General features: G+C 48.4%; 1 protein-coding gene across 6 annotated transcripts in view; it reads left to right on the forward strand.

Moving 5' to 3' along the window:
- Positions 1–16,944, forward strand: part of SIPA1L2 (signal induced proliferation associated 1 like 2) — a 223,197-nt gene that overhangs the window by 38,507 nt on the left and 167,746 nt on the right. For all 6 annotated transcript variants that reach the window (XM_042907476.1, XM_042907478.1, XM_042907480.1 and 3 more), the window contains exon 2: positions 11,604–11,653. The gene's annotated coding sequence lies outside the window, so the exon portion shown is untranslated. The remainder of the gene's footprint in view (positions 1–11,603; positions 11,654–16,944) is intronic.

The raw sequence follows: 16,944 nt of genomic DNA on the forward strand, positions 1-16,944 counted from the left end.
CATGGATATGTGGTTGGGGAGAGAGTGGGGATGGGAGTGTCTTAAGACTGAACATGAGCAGGGGAGGGGCCCAAGAGAGAGGGAGACGCAGAATCTGAAGCAGGCTCCAGGCTCTGAGCTGTCAGCACAGAGCCTGAAGTGGGGCTCGAACTCGTGAACCATGAGATCGTGACCTGAGCCGAAGTTGGACGCTCAACCAACTGAGCCACCCAGGCGCCCCAAATGGTGGTGGTTTCTTTTTTAATGTTTATTTATTTTTGAGAGAGAGAGAGAGAGAGAGAGCGCATGCACCAGCAGAGGAGGGGCAGATAGAGGGGGGGACAGAGGATCAGAAGCGAAGCGGGGCTCTGCACTGACAGCAGAGAGCCCAAGGCAGGTTCGAACTCGTGAACCGCGAGATCATGACCTGAGCCGAAGTCGGACGCTTAACCGACTGAGCCACCCAGGCTCCCCAACTAGTGGTGGTTCCTTAAAGGTTGGTTGAGATGTGGATTCTGAAACCACATATATTAACTTTCAAAACTCTGTCCCGGATGTGATTTTGAACGTCACGCATTGGTCATTTGGAACATCTCCCAAGTGTTGATAGATTTTATTTTGTAAGTGAAAAATATCCTATCGCCAATTGGAAAAGCCTTTAAATACAGGGAAGTTGTCAGTGTCACGGTGCATATGGAAATACAAGTTTTCAAAGAGTCCTAGGGCTGCACAGAGGCTAAGATCTCAGTAGCTTATTGGCTGTTTCCCTTGAAAACACGCCCACGTTGTTCCTTTCCTGTCGAGTGTCACCACCAAGCCACGTCTGAATAGTGGATTGCTCGCTGAAATACGAGGTAATGGTGCGTCTCACGGAGGGTGAGATCATGACCTGAGTGACGTCGGACGCTTAACCGACTGAGCCACCCAGGCACCCCGAGAACCGTTGCTTTAAAACAGATGGGGAGGGTGCTCGGTGAAGCAGAAGCTGGGCTTGATTTGTACTAATCGTACAGACACAGACCGCAGACGTGGCGGGGCCCGAGGTGAAGAGAGCTCCTAGAGGCTGGAACTCTCACTGGGGGCGGCGGCTCACGCGTCCGCGACATCTAAATCCGTGCCTGCTGTGTGACTCCAGAAACGTGTTGTAGTTTGAGTCATTAGATCAAGAGTAACGGGTTCATAAAGTCAGTGGGTTTGAAGACAGTCTGGTTTATCGAGTGCTCCTTGAGGTAATTTAGGACATCGTGAAAGGGAGCTGCACAGCCTGTCCCGTCCATGCTGCACTGTGACGCTGCTCCCTTCCTTCGCTGCCCTGGCCCTCGCAGGTCTCTTTCCTGACCCCTGGAAGTCCCTGTCACCGGCTGTGCAGAACCACTTCCCCCGTCAACACTCCAGCCTCTGTGGATGTTAGCTTAAGAAAACCAGTGTTTTCCAGCGCGAAGGGCAGGGGCGTGGAGTGGTTGTGAAATTGATTCTGCTGCCCGTGATAAAGTCATTCACTCCCGTTTTCCAAGTGTGTTTGCACCATGACTAGGCGGTTCGGCCGTTTACGTTGTTTTGTGCTTCTGAAGCATCACAGGTGAGTTGCTCTTCGGAAGGCTCCAGAAGAGAAAGGTTTTGTGCCTAGAACACCTTGTCATTTCTGTCTGTGCTTTCCTTTCTTAGTCGTTAAAAGAAACTTACCTGGGTGATGGTGGGGGCTAATCACTATTTCATGGGTTAGAACTACTGCCTTCGTTTTTTGTTACCGTTACTACGAATTTGTCAGGTTGGTCGGTTACTCGGGAGTTGCTATTTTGCCCCATTTTATTTTTCTCTTGGTTTTCTGATTTTGTGTGATGGTGCAAGGGACTCCTTCTGTGAACGTGGAATACCCAGGCTGGAGTTAGTCCCTTAGGGCCTCTCGAGACGAGGCCAGGTTTCCTTCAATGGCTCTTTCCATTAAGAATCCCCGGTTGTAGAGGCATTGTAGAGGTGATGTGCTAGTCTGAGCAAAATGAAAACGTCTGATAAAATATTAATAAATACCTTAGCGGACATCTCCTCAAGCGTGTGGATCACGTGAGCCTAGATATTCTGGTTTATGGCTTTTTCATTGACGTCACTGGGATCAGATCGACCCACGCGATCACTGAGAAGCTACCAAAGAGCAGTGTGGGCAGAAGCGTGGCAGAACCCCCTGTCCCAGCCCTGTCCCCATGCACAGCAAACACGAGGTCTGGAGGAGGAACCGCGTCTTGTGTTTTGCCTTTCTGTGGGAGTTTTCTGGAGTAGCTAATGAAGTCAAGCCAAGTCAATACTATCTTTTCACGTTGGCCTTTTGTTTTGAAATACCATCCCAACTCTATTCTCCAGTTTTCTTTTTATTACTGGTGTTATGGTTACAGATTAGAGGTACCACCCTTTCCAGGTTTGTTCCTCATGCTTTTCTTGCTTGGGACCTGTGAAATCTTTCATTCAGGTCAGCGGGCATTTGTACAGTGTGTGCAAGTCAGTGTGGCATTATTACCAACCTCCAGCTTTGTTTTCATCAGTTCTAGAAACCCTGCGATTTGCACGTTCAGGATCCACACTCTAGCTTCCTCTTTGCTCTGCTTTCCCCCCCTTGTTAGGTTACTAAGACCAAGAGAACCTTGTGATGGAACATGACTCTTCCAGACGGGCTTTCTTCCTCCTTTGGTCGTTTTGTGTTGTTTCATTGCTGTACTTCTGTGTAGACAGGTATAGATATCAAATTGTGGGCTCCTTTGGAGGGGGAAGACTTTTTGGAGGCGAGAGAGATCGGAAGGAAAGGGGAGGAAGAGAGAGGACATTAAGAGGAGATTATTCTGCTTTGGTCACTTTCCATTTTTGCAAAGTTCCTAACCTTTGGCCCATATCATTCTTACTCCCCCACTTTACTTAGAGACCGCACCTCTTCATCTGTGCTTGTACAGTGAGGCCCACTGCTCTGCGGTGGTAGGATGTCTGCTTCTAGAGTTGAGGCTGTAAAATATCTTCCATTGCTGGGGAAGGAGGGGAAGTCAGTTAGAAAACAAGCGGTAGCCCCTAGACTAGGATACTGATTGTACGTGTAGAACATATAGGTAGCACACATGTAGAACATATCACCTAAAGGTCTGATATCTTGGTACTGAGAAAACATAGAAGACATGTCTTCCTGATGATGGCTGATAACCTACATGGATGGGCAAGGGTTGTTCTCTTGTTACACTTCAGATGGTTCCACTGTATTTTCTCCCCAAATTGCGTATCAGTTACGGAGGTTAGCTTCCCATTTTCTACATTTAGGTGTATACAATAAAGATCTACGCCTCAGTTGACTAAGATACATAATTGTTTCAAGTTGAACAAAGTGAGGGACGCCTGGGTGGCTCAGTCAGTTAAGCGTCCGGCCCTTGATTTCGGCTCAAATCATGATCTCGTGGTTTGTAAGATGGATTCCTGAATCCATCTGGGATTCTCTCTCTATCCCTCTGTCTCTCTGCCCCTCCACTGCTTGTGCTCTCTCTCCCTCTCTCTCTCTCTCTCTCTCTCTGTCAAAATAAATAAATAAACTTAAAAAAAAAATAAATGCTGAACAAAGTGAAGTAATGGGGCTTAAAGGAAGTGCACCCTTACATACTAGCTGGGATCCTCTGCCCTGCCCAAGGTGGCAACACAGTTATTATGTCACTTTGCACGGTCAGAGTTCTTTCTTCCGTTCTGGATGTGGTCAAGCCCTCAGTAGATGAATCTATGCCAGTGTATTTTCCCTTTCTCATGTTCCTTCTGTCTGGTTTGCCCAGCTCAGCATAGACTTTTCATCTTGAGTTTTGTGTAAGCGATATTTAAGGATGATTCAAAAAAATGCATCTGGTGATGGGTTCTGTCCCTCCCAGTGTCAGAAGACCGACAGCACTGCTAGCAAGGTTTTTAGTTGGGACATTTTACCTTTTATGGAGGCCAGGAGTCATCTGCGTGAATTTAGACTTTTTCAGTTTATCATGGTTGCTCTTGGCAACTATCCTTACAGTAGGGAATCTACTTGAATTTCTGAAGTATGTTTTATCCTTTCTTTTCTTGATCGATTTACTGAACACGATTTCAGGTGTACGACGGAGGGTCCCCAAGTCCTAAAATGGCATCATCATATTGTTACGTTAGAATTTTGTCCGACCTGTAGACCGTGCAGGGTACCACGGGTTTTGAGGGTGTCCCTAAGTTTGGATCCGTTGTCAGCCCTTCAGACCATGCACCGCCACGTTAAGGAAGGATATTTTCTTATTTGTGATGTTTTGCTTGTCTCCAAGCGGATGATAAAGCAAACTAGCAAATGAGGATGGAAAGACATGTATCAACTGTGTGGGCCAAGTTCAACATCCTTTTTTTTTTTTTTTTTTTTTTTTGCCCCCAGGTAGGCGTGCTTGTGGTGATGGATCTCAATCCACCACGCACATCCTTCTGCTAATAAAAACGTTCCCGGTTCCCAAACTAACATGATGTCATCATTCATCACGTGTCACACACTCGGTAGAGGAGAGCGTGTTCGCCAAACAGTATCAGGAGTTCTTACTGCTCCACCCTCTACCTAAGCAAGTGAAAACCACCGTTTGGGTGTGTGAGCAAGCGTGGCGGGGCGAGGGGCTGGAAGAGGCGGCTGGACAGACCGCCAGTGCTTGGTTGCCTTGGTTACAAGTTTGGACTTTGCGATCACCGAGGGGTGGTGAAAGCTGTCTAGCTTAATTTAGCAAGGGGGTACTGGCTCCCAAGGGTCCTTCCTCCTCACCTTGTTTGTGGGATGTACTGAGGGAGCCCAGAGCATTTGCTACGCCGCATCAAGGACGTCTCAGTAGTCGTGCTGATTTAGTTATTTATGCTTAGAAATCCGAAGAAAAAGTAACGTAATAAATTTATGGAAAAGGGGTGCAGGCTTCGAATCGATTGTGACGTCATCGCCAGCCATTGTTTTTGAACACAGGAGGCTCGCCTGCTTAGGATTAGTCATGTCACCAGCGGTGTATCGATTACCTCTTGTGCCTAAGGCCTCTGCTCATTAAGGACTCCCGATTGAAGGTGGCAGACGTCTATAAATAAATCATCATCTACGATACTGACTGAAAAATGTCAGAATAAATGGTGTAAGGAATGGTCCCTGGGGGTAGCAGAGAGCAAGAGACACTGTCTGTCTAGAAGGGTTTTCTTGAAAACTTTTTTCCTCTGGAGATGTCTGAGAAAGTTGTATTGGGGTGAAGGCCTCTCACTGAGGCCGTAAGGATGCTGGCGTTTGGGGTGATGGGAACTACAGGGCTTCTTTATTTGGGGAAGAGCCTACTGACGCCATGACTGTCAGAGTAAAGGCCATCTTAGGGGAATCATTTGAAGACTCCTTTGAGGTGATGTTCTGTGCGGTACAGTTTTGCCCAGGTAATTCATCTGGACCACTGGTTATGAATGACAGAAACCCAACTTTAAGCAGAAACGGAAAGGGTATCGCTCAAGTAACGGAGGCATCTAGGAGTAGCATGCTACAGAGCCGGGGGTTCTGACGTGGCCCCAGACCCTTTCTCTGTATCTTGACTCCGCTTTGCGGAGTCCTTCACGGCCGCGCTCTCTCTGTGTCATCGGCAAGACGGCAGCCAGTAGCAGGAGCTCAAGTCCCCCTAGCTAGTGCTCTTAGCTGAAACCGAACTTCTCCCTCCCCAGACCCCTGCGCTGTCCAGGGACGACGTAGACGACTTGGCTTTGGTTCTGCACATGGAACTGGGCACTGAGGGTGAGGGAATGCCGGGCCTCGAGTGGCCCAGTGGACGGCATTACGTGGGGCCAGGGAAGGTTCCCCACAAGAGCCAGAAGAAGGGGGCGTGGCCCTGGTGTGCCGGGCAGACAGACACCGGAGCTGCCACGGTCCACGGTGGCGGACGAGGGCACGGGCAGGGAGAACAGAGACGTCAGCCAGGGTGTGGAGCGGGGGCCGAGGGCGAGGTTTGGCGGGAGGGATGTGCACTCCGCCCTTCGCATGTCGAGGTAGGGGTGCCGGGGTGGGGTGGCACGGTGGGGTGACAGCTCGCTGTTTGGGCGCAAAGCTAGCAGGGTACCAAAGCAAGTGATGCGTCGCAGTCATAGGCGTGGAATAGTTAAGTTCACTGGGGAGGAGCGTGTGGGAGGTTGAGTCACATGAAATTCCTGCTTTTGTAGGTCAAAAATGGCAGCGCAGGGGTGATTGCACACGGTTTAGCTCATTCCTTGGGAATTCCGTCCTGAAACGCCTCCGTTCTCTCTTCCGGCCGATGCGCACCGTGTGCTCCTTACTGTGCTGGCCTACTGTGTTCTCATTCTCCGCGGCTTTCAAGTCTTCACAGAGAGCCAGTCTTTTTTCCTTCCTCTTTCCTCCCTCCTCCCCTTTCCCTCCATCCTTCTCTTTTTCCTTCAATCTTCAGGAAATACCGACCGGGTACTTTTGAAGAAAAGCACGGAGCACAGTGCTTAGGACGGGACGCATAGTGTGAACCTTGCCCCCGCCCTCCTGGATCCTAGAGTCTAGATACGAGAGCAGAGTGTTACAGGGATGATGAATGCTCTGCGAGGTGTGGGGAGGCATTCAAGGCCTAGATTCTTCTTTATTCACCCTGGGCCAGTCATGGGGGAGAGGAAGACTGTATGTACCTTGCTGATAGACATGAGGGAATAGGACTGTCCCCACCACGCCCCACACCTTTGCCATGGTTCGGCTACTCCCGTGTTACCTGCTGTAGAAAACCTTCCCTCTCTCTCTCCTCCCAGGTAAAATTTGGCCTCCCCCTCCCTGGTGCCCCAACGGGGCCCTTCGAGAGATTTCATCCCACTTACCTGTATAAAGGTTGGCTCCCTCCATTAGGCAGTGAGCCTTAGGTGACGAGAATGGACAGTGTTTAGTACAGTGTTTGAATGCTCGAGGTGCTAAGTAAATATTGATTCAATGTTTAAATAACTTTGAAGGGGCTGCGTTTCCAGAGCCCTTCTTCTTTCCACCTGACTTGAAAAGAATGCCGGGGAATATATACAAAGGATACTATTCAGCCTTAAACAAGAAACCCTGCCTTATGTGACAAGGAGGAAGTTGCAGGACGTTATACGAAGTGAAATAAACCAGTTCCAGGAGAACAGATGCCATGTGATCGTACTTACGAGAGGAATCCAAAAATAACCAGACTCACGGGAACAGAGAGGGGCATGGTGGTTGCCAGGGGCTGGGCAGGGGGCAGATAGGGAATTTCTGTTCAATACGTATAAGGTTGCAGTTATAACGTAAAGATGAGTACATTCTCGAGACCTGCTGTGCCCCATCGTGCCTATGGAGTTAATAATAGCGTATCGTGCGCTTAAACGTTTAAGAGGGTAAATCTCTTGTTAAGGGTTCTTGCAACAATTTAAAAATACGTTTGCGACAGCCGCCAAAACAAACACCGAAACGAAAACAGATATAAGCCCACCTGAGTGACGTCGTGCGTGGCGCCACGCTGAGACTCCAAAGGAAATGTTCGTAGCCAAACTGCATCGCTGCCCGCGTTGAGAGTTTCACATCGCGCCGACCCGATTCGCAGCAAAAGTAGACTCTTGAGGGTGGTCAGAGAAGTCATTTGACCTCCGGCCCGTGATTGAGACGCCCAGGTAAAACTAGACCTCTAAATGGACTGAAAACACTTAAGACTGTGTGTCTAAGTGCGACTGGCCGGGATAGTAAAAGCCTGATGGCTCGTGCCCGCGCGTGGTCAGTGCTGGTGAACGCTGGGCGTGGCAGGGGCAGCGGTTTCCAAAATGCGTTTCCTGGAGCACGTGGCCTAAGGTGACGTTCATCTGCGCGGATGCCAAACCCTTTTCTGGGAACGACTGGCTGTTTGAATCTGGCGCCGATTCCACGTTCGGTTATCTGCTTCTTGAGGAACCATCTCCTGGAGTGTGCAGTTTCCTTTTGGAGCGGGTGAGGTCTGGGTTGAGACTGTAGCTCTGCACCCCTGGGCCTCATGACGGTGCACAGGACACGGCCGTGGTTCCGAGATTCAGGGCGGGAAACGTGGCTGGCCTGTTGGCCCAGAACTGGGGAGTGGGGGGCGGTCCGCGCAAGGACTGCTTGCACACATTGCCAGCGTTCACAGGTACAAGGACAGAAAGCGGTGCTTAGGACTTTGCCTCTCGGACCCATGTCCTTCTTTCGAAAGGAATTTTTCTGTTTAAAATAAAAACAAAGAACAAAACACTGTAGCCTTTCTCTGGTGCTTTTCCTGAATACTAGCAAGCATGTCCTAACATCGGAGAAGTAATGACTTCGAGCTGGACCGAATATTTTTATTCTTCTCAGTGGAAAGTAAATATTTGCCCTCACTTTCTCAGAGCCCTGTTTCACTGGGAAAAAGAGCTGAGGAACCTGCTGGTAAGAACAAAGGGCCAGGCCTCTCTTTGCCTGCAAATCTGGTTTTCTGGCAGACAGAGTCCTGTTGGAGCATGAGTCACTGCCTCTCAGCAATGGGCCAGGGGACAGGAGAGCATCTCGCCTTTCTCTGACCCGCTCTCTGCGGGACAGCGCACAGCCCCAAGTTCTGCTCTTTGAGAAAACTACGCTCTGCCGAAAGCCCACCGATTTTCTTCTCCAGAGCAAAAACAGGGCAAAAGACAATAGCCAGTTGCCTCATGTAAACCACCTGCTCGGTAGGAAATGGAGAACCGTGGAGCCCCCCAGTCCCACTTGGGAGGATTTGTGGTTTCCTTTCCTGTCGGTAAACAAAAGCAGTGAGTTAAAAGAGTGGAGCATGGATTGTTTACAGGATATTTGCTTGTATCAAAGGAAGGAAAAGTGCCTTTTACAGAGTTGCGTTCATTGTGTGGGGGATGTCACAACGTCATTTAAAGGGTCTCCGCCGAAGAGGAGACATTAACCCCAAAATAGTGAGTCATGAAACACAAACCGTTTCATCAATAGGACTTCGAAAAAGCGGAGGGTTTTATAATGTACCAGCATTTAAAAAAAAAAAAAATTAGAAGACCAGAAAGCCTCTTGAGAGAGAAAAAAAAAAAGGGTTCCTACAACTTTGAAAAATATAGATAGTTCAGAGGATACGATTTTTTTTTTTTGTAGTTGTACGAGCTTGTGGCTTTGTGTGCCAGAAACATTTATCACTCACCGTGCAGTTGTGTCTTCTAAGCAGGCCTTTCCAGATTGCATCTCAGTACATCTAGTGCTATGCCTGGGTCGCTGCCCTTCCTGTGCTGCCCAGAGACGGTCTCCTTCTGCTGTTCGTGGTACAGGAGCTGGTAGCTGGGAGGTGGTTGGCGAACATGGGCCGAGTGGATGGATGCTTGGTTGGAGTTATTTATTTATTTATAAATGTTTATTTTTGAGAGAAAGGGAGAGAGAGAGCATGAGCAGGGGAGGTGCAGAGAAGGGGTTGGGACAGAGGATCCTAAGCGGGCTCTGGGCTGTCAGTAGAGAGCCCCACGCGGGGCTCGAACTCGTGAACCGTGAGATCACGACCTGAGCTGTCGTCGGATGCTCAACCGACTGACCCACCCAGGCGCCCCTGGTTGGAGTTAATAAGCTAGTAAAAGATTGAAGCAATGACCTAGGATGCCCAATAATATATTCTTTTCCCCGTTATTTAATGTTAAGAAGTCTTTTTGATAAATTGTTCGGTGTGTGTGTGTGTGTGTGTGTGTGTGTGTGTGTGTGTGATAAAGTTTACACAACAGAACATTTACTATTTTTAAGTGTGTGGTTCAGTGGCGTTAAGTATATTCACACAGTGGTGCAACCATCTGTCTCGAGACACTTTCCCTCTTCCCGAGCAGAAATGTTGTACTCATTAAACTCTAACTCCCCCTCCCCACCCCCCCCACCCCCAGCCCCTGGCCACCACCCAACTCTGCTTCCTGTCTCAATGAAGCTGATTATTCTAGGTACCTCATGTAAGGGGAGTCCCGGAGTATCTGTCCTTGTGCGGCCGGTTTGCTTCACTTGGCATCACGTCTTCGGCGTTCGTCCGTGTTGTAAGGTGTTCCGATCCCCTTCCTTTTGAAAGCTGAGTAATATTCCATCGTGTGGATTTGCCACAGCTGGTTCTTCCGTTCATCTGTTGATGGACACTTGAGCTGCTTCTGCCTTCTAGCTATTGTGAGTAAGGCTGCTGTGAGCACGGGTGTGTGTGCGTCTTTTCAAAACCTGTGCTGTCCGTTCTCTTGGGTATGTACCCAGAAGGGAAATTACTAGATCGTATGGTAATTCCAGGTTTAATTTTTTTTGAGGGACTCGCCGTACGTGCTTTGGATTTTTAAGCTCCGAATTGGCTGCATCGGCTCCATTAAGTTAAGTCCGTGAGAATGTCTCCCCCCTCCCTTACAGGCGCACATAACCTTAAATCCTGCTGCAGTTGAGGGACTAACGATAGTAACCTTTCGTCAGCTGTTTCAGGGCTTTGTAAGAATGGAGACAGATTGAAAAAGGTGGGCTTCCCAAAGCCAAGGCCAACGGTAGCCTTCTTGGGAGGTGGTCTTGTAATTGATCGCGGTCAATACCGTTCTGGGACTGTAGGCGTAAGCCGGCCGTTGCGGGACAGCTCACTTACTGGGGTCTGTCTTTTGTAGGGAGCAGAGTGCAGGACTCTACCAGGACTTAGGGAAGCCACGTCGTGACCATTTCATCCAAGCCGCGTACCTCACGCTGTGGCGTGTTGAGTCCGCACGATGTCAGGTAGAGGTGCGGGGCCTCAGCGCGCCTCGCCCTGGTTCAGTTTGCATAAATTCTTACAACGACTGTTTTTAGAAATGATGTAACGAAAAGATCACGATCTCAGGAGCCAGGCTGACTCAAGTTCACACCCTGTTCTGTGTGCTTCACTTTGGGCAGATAATCCATTTCTTAGAGTACCAGTCTTCTCATCCAGGAGGCAGGAGAGGCCGATTCTGTTCAAGTGATCATGAATGTGGAAATAACGTGTGTACAGAAAGTACATAGCAGAGCGCCTGGTACTTTGTGCTGTATATCCAATATTGTCCGCTGCTGCTATATTAAAAGCAGATGCAGCCTAACAGAAGTTAGTACCAGAAATAGACCCTTAGACCAGCCGTTGTCAAAATTTTGGTTGACATCTGTAAATGACAAATTTTTGGCCCCCTGGACATCTGTAAAAGTGATTGAGGATCCCAGAGAGCTTTTTATTATGGGGCTCATCTCTACTGAGATTTGTGACACTAGGATTCAAATGGAGAGGTTTAAAAATAGTTGTTCGTATATTAAACATGGCAGCAGTAAGCCCTTCACCTTTTATTGTAAATAACATGTTTTACGAGAATCACTGTTTTCCAGAACAACAGAAACTTAATGGGCAGAACGACATTTTTGCAAATCTCTTTAATGCCTCGCTTACGAGAATACAGCTAGACTGTCAAGCCTTTTGTGCTGAGACTGGTTACTCAGCCTCTAGAAGATTCCGCCGTGCCTTGGCGGGAAGAGAGTGGAAAAGGGAAATCCTGCCTTTTGCTGCGAAAATGGTTTGAACCCGGGAGACCTCTGGAAGGGTCCTGGGAACCCCTGGGGACTCTCAGACCACACCTTAACAACTGCTGACCGGAAGTTTTTCTGTGATTCTGAACTAGAACTCTTCCTTCTCTTGCAGGTTCTTGCTCCCAGTGGCCCAAGCTGGCGGCTTCTATTCTCCCTGCTCAGGTGAGTCCACTCCCCTTCCGCACCCCCAAGCCACTGCTTAGAGGTTTAAATTTGGGCTTCTGGGTCCCATTAATAAGAAGCCATCTGAGGGGCGCCTGGTTGGCTCAGTCGGTTAAGCAGCTGACTTCTCTCAGGTCACGATCTTGTGGTCTGTGGGTTCGAGCCCCGCGACGGGCTCCGCGCTGACAGCTCAGAGCCTGGAGCCTCCTTGGGATTCTGTGTCTCCCTCCCTCTGCCCCTCCCCTGCTCACACCCTGTCTCTGTCTCTCTCAAAAATTAACAAACATTAAAAAAAAAAAATAAATAAATAAATAAAAAAAGAAGAAGAAGCCGTTTGAACTTTGGAATTGCCTAAACTGGGGGCTTCAGAAGGAGGGACTAGCAAGTTCCTGTGAGCCTCTGTCCCTTAAAGTGTTTAAAAGGGCATGAATTTTAAAACTCCAAGGAGTGTCCCTACTTAGAGTAAAGGGACAAAGTGTGAGCATAGCGGAGGTTCAGGGGCTGCACAGAAGCAGCTGTCCTGGTGGCTAGTGTGCCCCGCCCTGAGGGGCCACTGTGAGTGAGGAAGGTGATGGAGGGTGGGGTGGAGGAGGCCTGGGGACCCCTGGATGAGGCCCGGCCCCTATGCCTGGGGCCCCGCGGTGTCACCCGGAATGCCTTCCTCCAACACGGGATGAAGGCAGAGCTGGCTGCTCCCTTGTGTGTGTCCAGACGTGTTGCATTTTCTGTAACAGCAGGACACCAGGTGGTTTGGGAAGGAGCCCTCAGCGGTAGCCGTTGCCCCTGCACATTTGGTCGCTGGCCTTGGATTATCAGAAGTGGCTTACTTACCATCCTTCTGTCTGTCCGTCTGTCCACACACAGATGCACGCACACGCCCACGCACGCTGTTTTCTTCTGCACCCTTTATGGATAAGTTACATGCATTGTGGCCCTTGGCCCTCCCCATACGTCAGTGTGTGTTTCCTAAAAATAGAGAGATTCACTTGGTCGAGAGTAGTTCAGTGATCAGTCCAGAACTTAATATGGATTCCTTACTAACACCCCCTCCGTCTGAGGTCCACTCTAGGGTTGGGTCCTGCCCCCAGTTGTCCAGACGTCTCTGGATCCTCTTTGTTCCCACAGCCTCTGCCGCCTGTGTGTGTGTGTGTGTGTGTTGGTGCATTTTGAAGGCTGCGGCCTGAGAGCCTGTGTCTTAAAATGTTCTTCAGTAGAGGAGCATTTTGACAGCAGCCAGGGTATCTATCGCTGGAGGAGGGCGCGATGCCCACGATGGGTTTCCTTGTTACCAGGTATAAGTACATCAGTGCTTTGATGGTGAAATTTCAGAACTACTCGCAGGAGAGAGAAGAGGGGGAATCAAGGAAAGTCAGCCTGAAAAGACTAAGTTCCTTCTTGTGTGGGACTCAGGAGACTTGGCCGAGGAGGTGCTAATGAAGTCCTGATGCCCGAGGACATTGTGATGTGAAAATAACAATGAAGGGGCATCATCTACATTCCAGCGCAGGAGAAAGGAGGGTGGTACCTGGGTTGGTCTTAAGGGAAGACCTTCCCTCGTTTGGCTGTTTTTGTCCCTCCTGGTTCCTTGGCCCCCCCTGAAGCCGGGCGATGAGTCCCTTGTGTTAGTAGCCTCTGGCCCACCGAGGGGCAAAAGCTGCCTGGACCCCCACCTCGGATTAACCCGTGTCCCTTACTGTGCTTTTCAGCACCATGGGGAAATAGCTCCTGCCAGGAATGAACACTGTCCAAGATTTTTTGGATCAGGTGTATAGAGCTTCCAGCCTAGAGGGTGTGGACTCCAGAGTAATTTCCTTATGGCTCATTTCGATGAGTGAAGTTATGTGGATTTTATGGAATACGAGACTGTACAGACGTTTGTGATACAGGCTCATGATTTTAAGCATACTTCATTTTGTCAAAAATGGCATTCTTTAGTTTCGAAATTGATAGATGTGTTCAGACAACACAAAAATATATAAAGTAGAGCATACATCTCCCCTATAATCTCGCTCCCCGAAGGCAGCCCGTGTCAATAGACTTTAGTCTGAATCTGCGTGTGCACTTTTTAAGAAAACAAAACAAAAATGGGATTATTCCCTTCATACTGTTTTCCCGGTCGCTTTTTTTTTTCTTACCAGTACATCGTAGATGTCTTTCCCTTGTTAGTATTTCGGTAGTGTCTACTTTTTTAAACGATGAACCGGATTTCCTTGTGTACCTCCACGATTATTTAATCCCTACGAAAGGACACTTCGGGGCTTGTCAGCGTTTGGCTCTAAGTAACAAAATGCTTGTATGTAAACAAGTATATACATACTTATGTAACTATCTCTTGGGGATAAATTCCTAGGAATGGAATTGCTGGATAAAACAGTACTCACACTCAAAATTTTGGAGATATTGCTAGATGGCCCCTCAGATAGGTTGTGCCCAGTTAGGATTCTGTCAGTGACTCAGGAGTGAGCCTGTAGCCGGCACCAACAGCGACTAATCTCAGTCTATTGTTTCTGATTTTAATGTGAAAACTTTTATTGTTTTCATATTTATTTATTTGTTTTTTTTTTTAATTTTTTTTAACGTTTATTTATTTTTGAGACAGGGAGAGACAGAGCATGAACGGGGGAGGGTCAGAGAGAGAGGGAGACACAGAATCGGAAGCAGGCTCCAGGCTCTGAGCTGTCAGCACAGAGCCCGACGCGGGGCTCGAACTCACGGACCGCAAGATCATGACCTGAGCCGAAGTCGGACTCTTAACCGACTGAGCCACCCAGGCGCCCCTATTTATTTAATTGATGCTGAAGTTAGGCACCTTTATGGCCACTTGTGGTTTTTGTTCGTTTGTTTTTTGGCCTGTTTGTCTTTGGAATTATTACACATACTGTTTTTTGCTTTTGAAACTTTATTCTGGGTATTGGTCTTTTGTCACATGATACAAACCAGTATTTTTGCAAGTTCTTCATTACCGTCTTTTTGTTTTAAACTGTTTGAGGGGCGCTTGGGTGGCTCGATCCATTAAGCGTTCGACTCTGGCTCAGGTCGTGATCTCAAGGCTCGTGAGTTCGAGCCCCGTGTTGGGCTCTGTGCTGACAGCTCGGAGCCTAGCGCCTGCTTCAGATTTCTCTCTCTCTCTCTTTCTCTGCCCCTCTCCCGCTCGTGCTCTGTCTCCCTCTCTCTCTCATAAATAAACATTAAAAAAATAGAAACTGTTTGAGTTGCTTATGATGTGAATCCAGACAAACTCTTTCAGAGCAGAGTGTGGAGTGAAGCCATGTTGTGTTGTGCTGTAGCTGCTCTGTACCAACTAGTCTTTTTTTCCAAGTTGAAAATCCGTTATTTTAATGTTTATTTATTTTGGAGAGTGAGAGAGACAGAGGACAAGCAGGGGAGGGGCAGACAGAGAGAGGGAGACACAGAATCCGAAGCAGGCTCCAGGCTCCTAGCTGTCAGCACAGAGCCCGTCGCGGGGCTCGAACCCACGGACCGCGAGATCGTGACCTGAGCCGAAGTCGGACGTGTAACCGACCGAGCCACGCTGGCGACCCTGAAAATCCATTTTAAATCTCTCTTAACATGGGTAACAATTACACCCCAGGTAAAGGGGCCGTCAGGAATCTGTACAACATGTCTGTTGTTAAAAAAAAGTGTAAATGAAGCTCATTTGCTTTGGTTCTTCTGTTTTCTCTTGTGCAAGGACAGTTATTCTCACATAGATTTATCTGTAACGAATACATTGCTTGAAATCGGTGAATGTCTTAATAGCATCAGAACTGAGGAAGTGACACACTGGTTTAACTACTGACTTGTTGCATAATTTTAGAGAGATGGTTTTACCATTTGGTCCCCTCATTTTCCCATTGATGAAATTAGGACTCCCTTAACTAAGTCTTTGTAAAGGCTTAGCAGCCAGTCTCCTGAACAAGTCAGGAGACTTGTTCTGGAGGAGAAATCAATTATCATTAGGGGCTGTAGGAGAAAAGTTCGGGCTGAGCTCCAAACTCGAGTCCTTACAAAGATGAAAGGGATTTTCCGGAATAGCTGGTACCATACTGGTCTAGAGATGGCCTTCAGAATCCTGGTAGGAAGTTTTAACTCCTTAGGTGTTTTCTTATCAGAAAGTTGTGAAGCTGGAACGTCTTGTTCCTCTTCTCTGCTCTCAGCTTTACCTTCAACTTCAGACCTTTCTTTTTTTTTAATATGTTAATTTCGAGGGAGAGAGAACACTGGCAAGCTTTCAGGGAAGGGGCAGAGAGAGAGAGAGGGAGAGACTCCCAAGCAGGCTCCTCTCTGTCAGTCCAGAGCCCGATGCAGCGCTCGATCTCACCGACGGTGAGATCATGACCTGAGCCCAAATCAAGAGTGCGACTCTTACCCCGCTGAGCCACCCAGGTGCCCCTTCCTTGTACCTTTTTGGAATCAACATAAGTATTGGCAGGGGTAGCTAGGCTTCCTTTCATTCCTATCCTTTGTTGCTTTCTGGCTTTTTTGGGCCAACTTTGTGAGGCCGATGAAGTTCAAGAGGTTCTAGTTGACCTCCAGAGAGGCCACAGTTTATCTCCGTTGACTTACAGCGTTCTCAGACCAGTAAACTTCCTATCGTCCTGCCCGGATTTCTGCAGAGACCTCATACTCGCTTAGATGTCTCTACGTAGGGGAACAGCCCTGGGGTAGATGCCGTTTGCTTGCTTCCAACAGCAGTGTGCCACCTGTTGCCAGGATCAGGATGTCAAGATCTGTGATGGTGCCTTATCCTCAACTCAGGCACCTGGACATTGGGGAACGCACTGGCCTACATGTGAAACGTTTGGGTGACTTCCCATCTCTTCCTTAACTTCACGTTTTGCTGCTTATACTCATGGCATAACACCGACATTTTCCAGATTATGTTGCAAAACAGTCTACTTCCTATCACACGATCAGCCAGATTTATAGAAAGTCTTAGCCGCCTCAGTCAAGTGGGCTTAAAATCTGAAGAGCTCGTGGGAGGGAGACCGTGGGCTCTCTTGTTCCATTCGTGCTGGAGATGATTTGCTTCTGTAAACACTTGTTGGGTAATTTCTGCTAATGGAACACTCTGTCAGGAACCAAGGGAAACAAGATGATTAAAATATGGTCCCTCCCGGGATGCCTGGGTGTCTCAGTCTGTTGAGTACCTAGCTCTTGATTTTGGCTCAGGTCACGATCTCACGATTGGTGAGTTTGAGCCCTGCACTGGGCTCTGCGCTGACCACGTGGAGCCTGCTCGAGCTTCTCTCTGTCTGTCAAATGCATAAATAAACTTAAAAGAAAAGTTT

This window comes from Panthera leo, chromosome D2 (genome assembly GCF_018350215.1).
Source record: "Panthera leo isolate Ple1 chromosome D2, P.leo_Ple1_pat1.1, whole genome shotgun sequence".
Lineage (NCBI taxonomy): Eukaryota > Metazoa > Chordata > Mammalia > Carnivora > Felidae > Panthera > Panthera leo.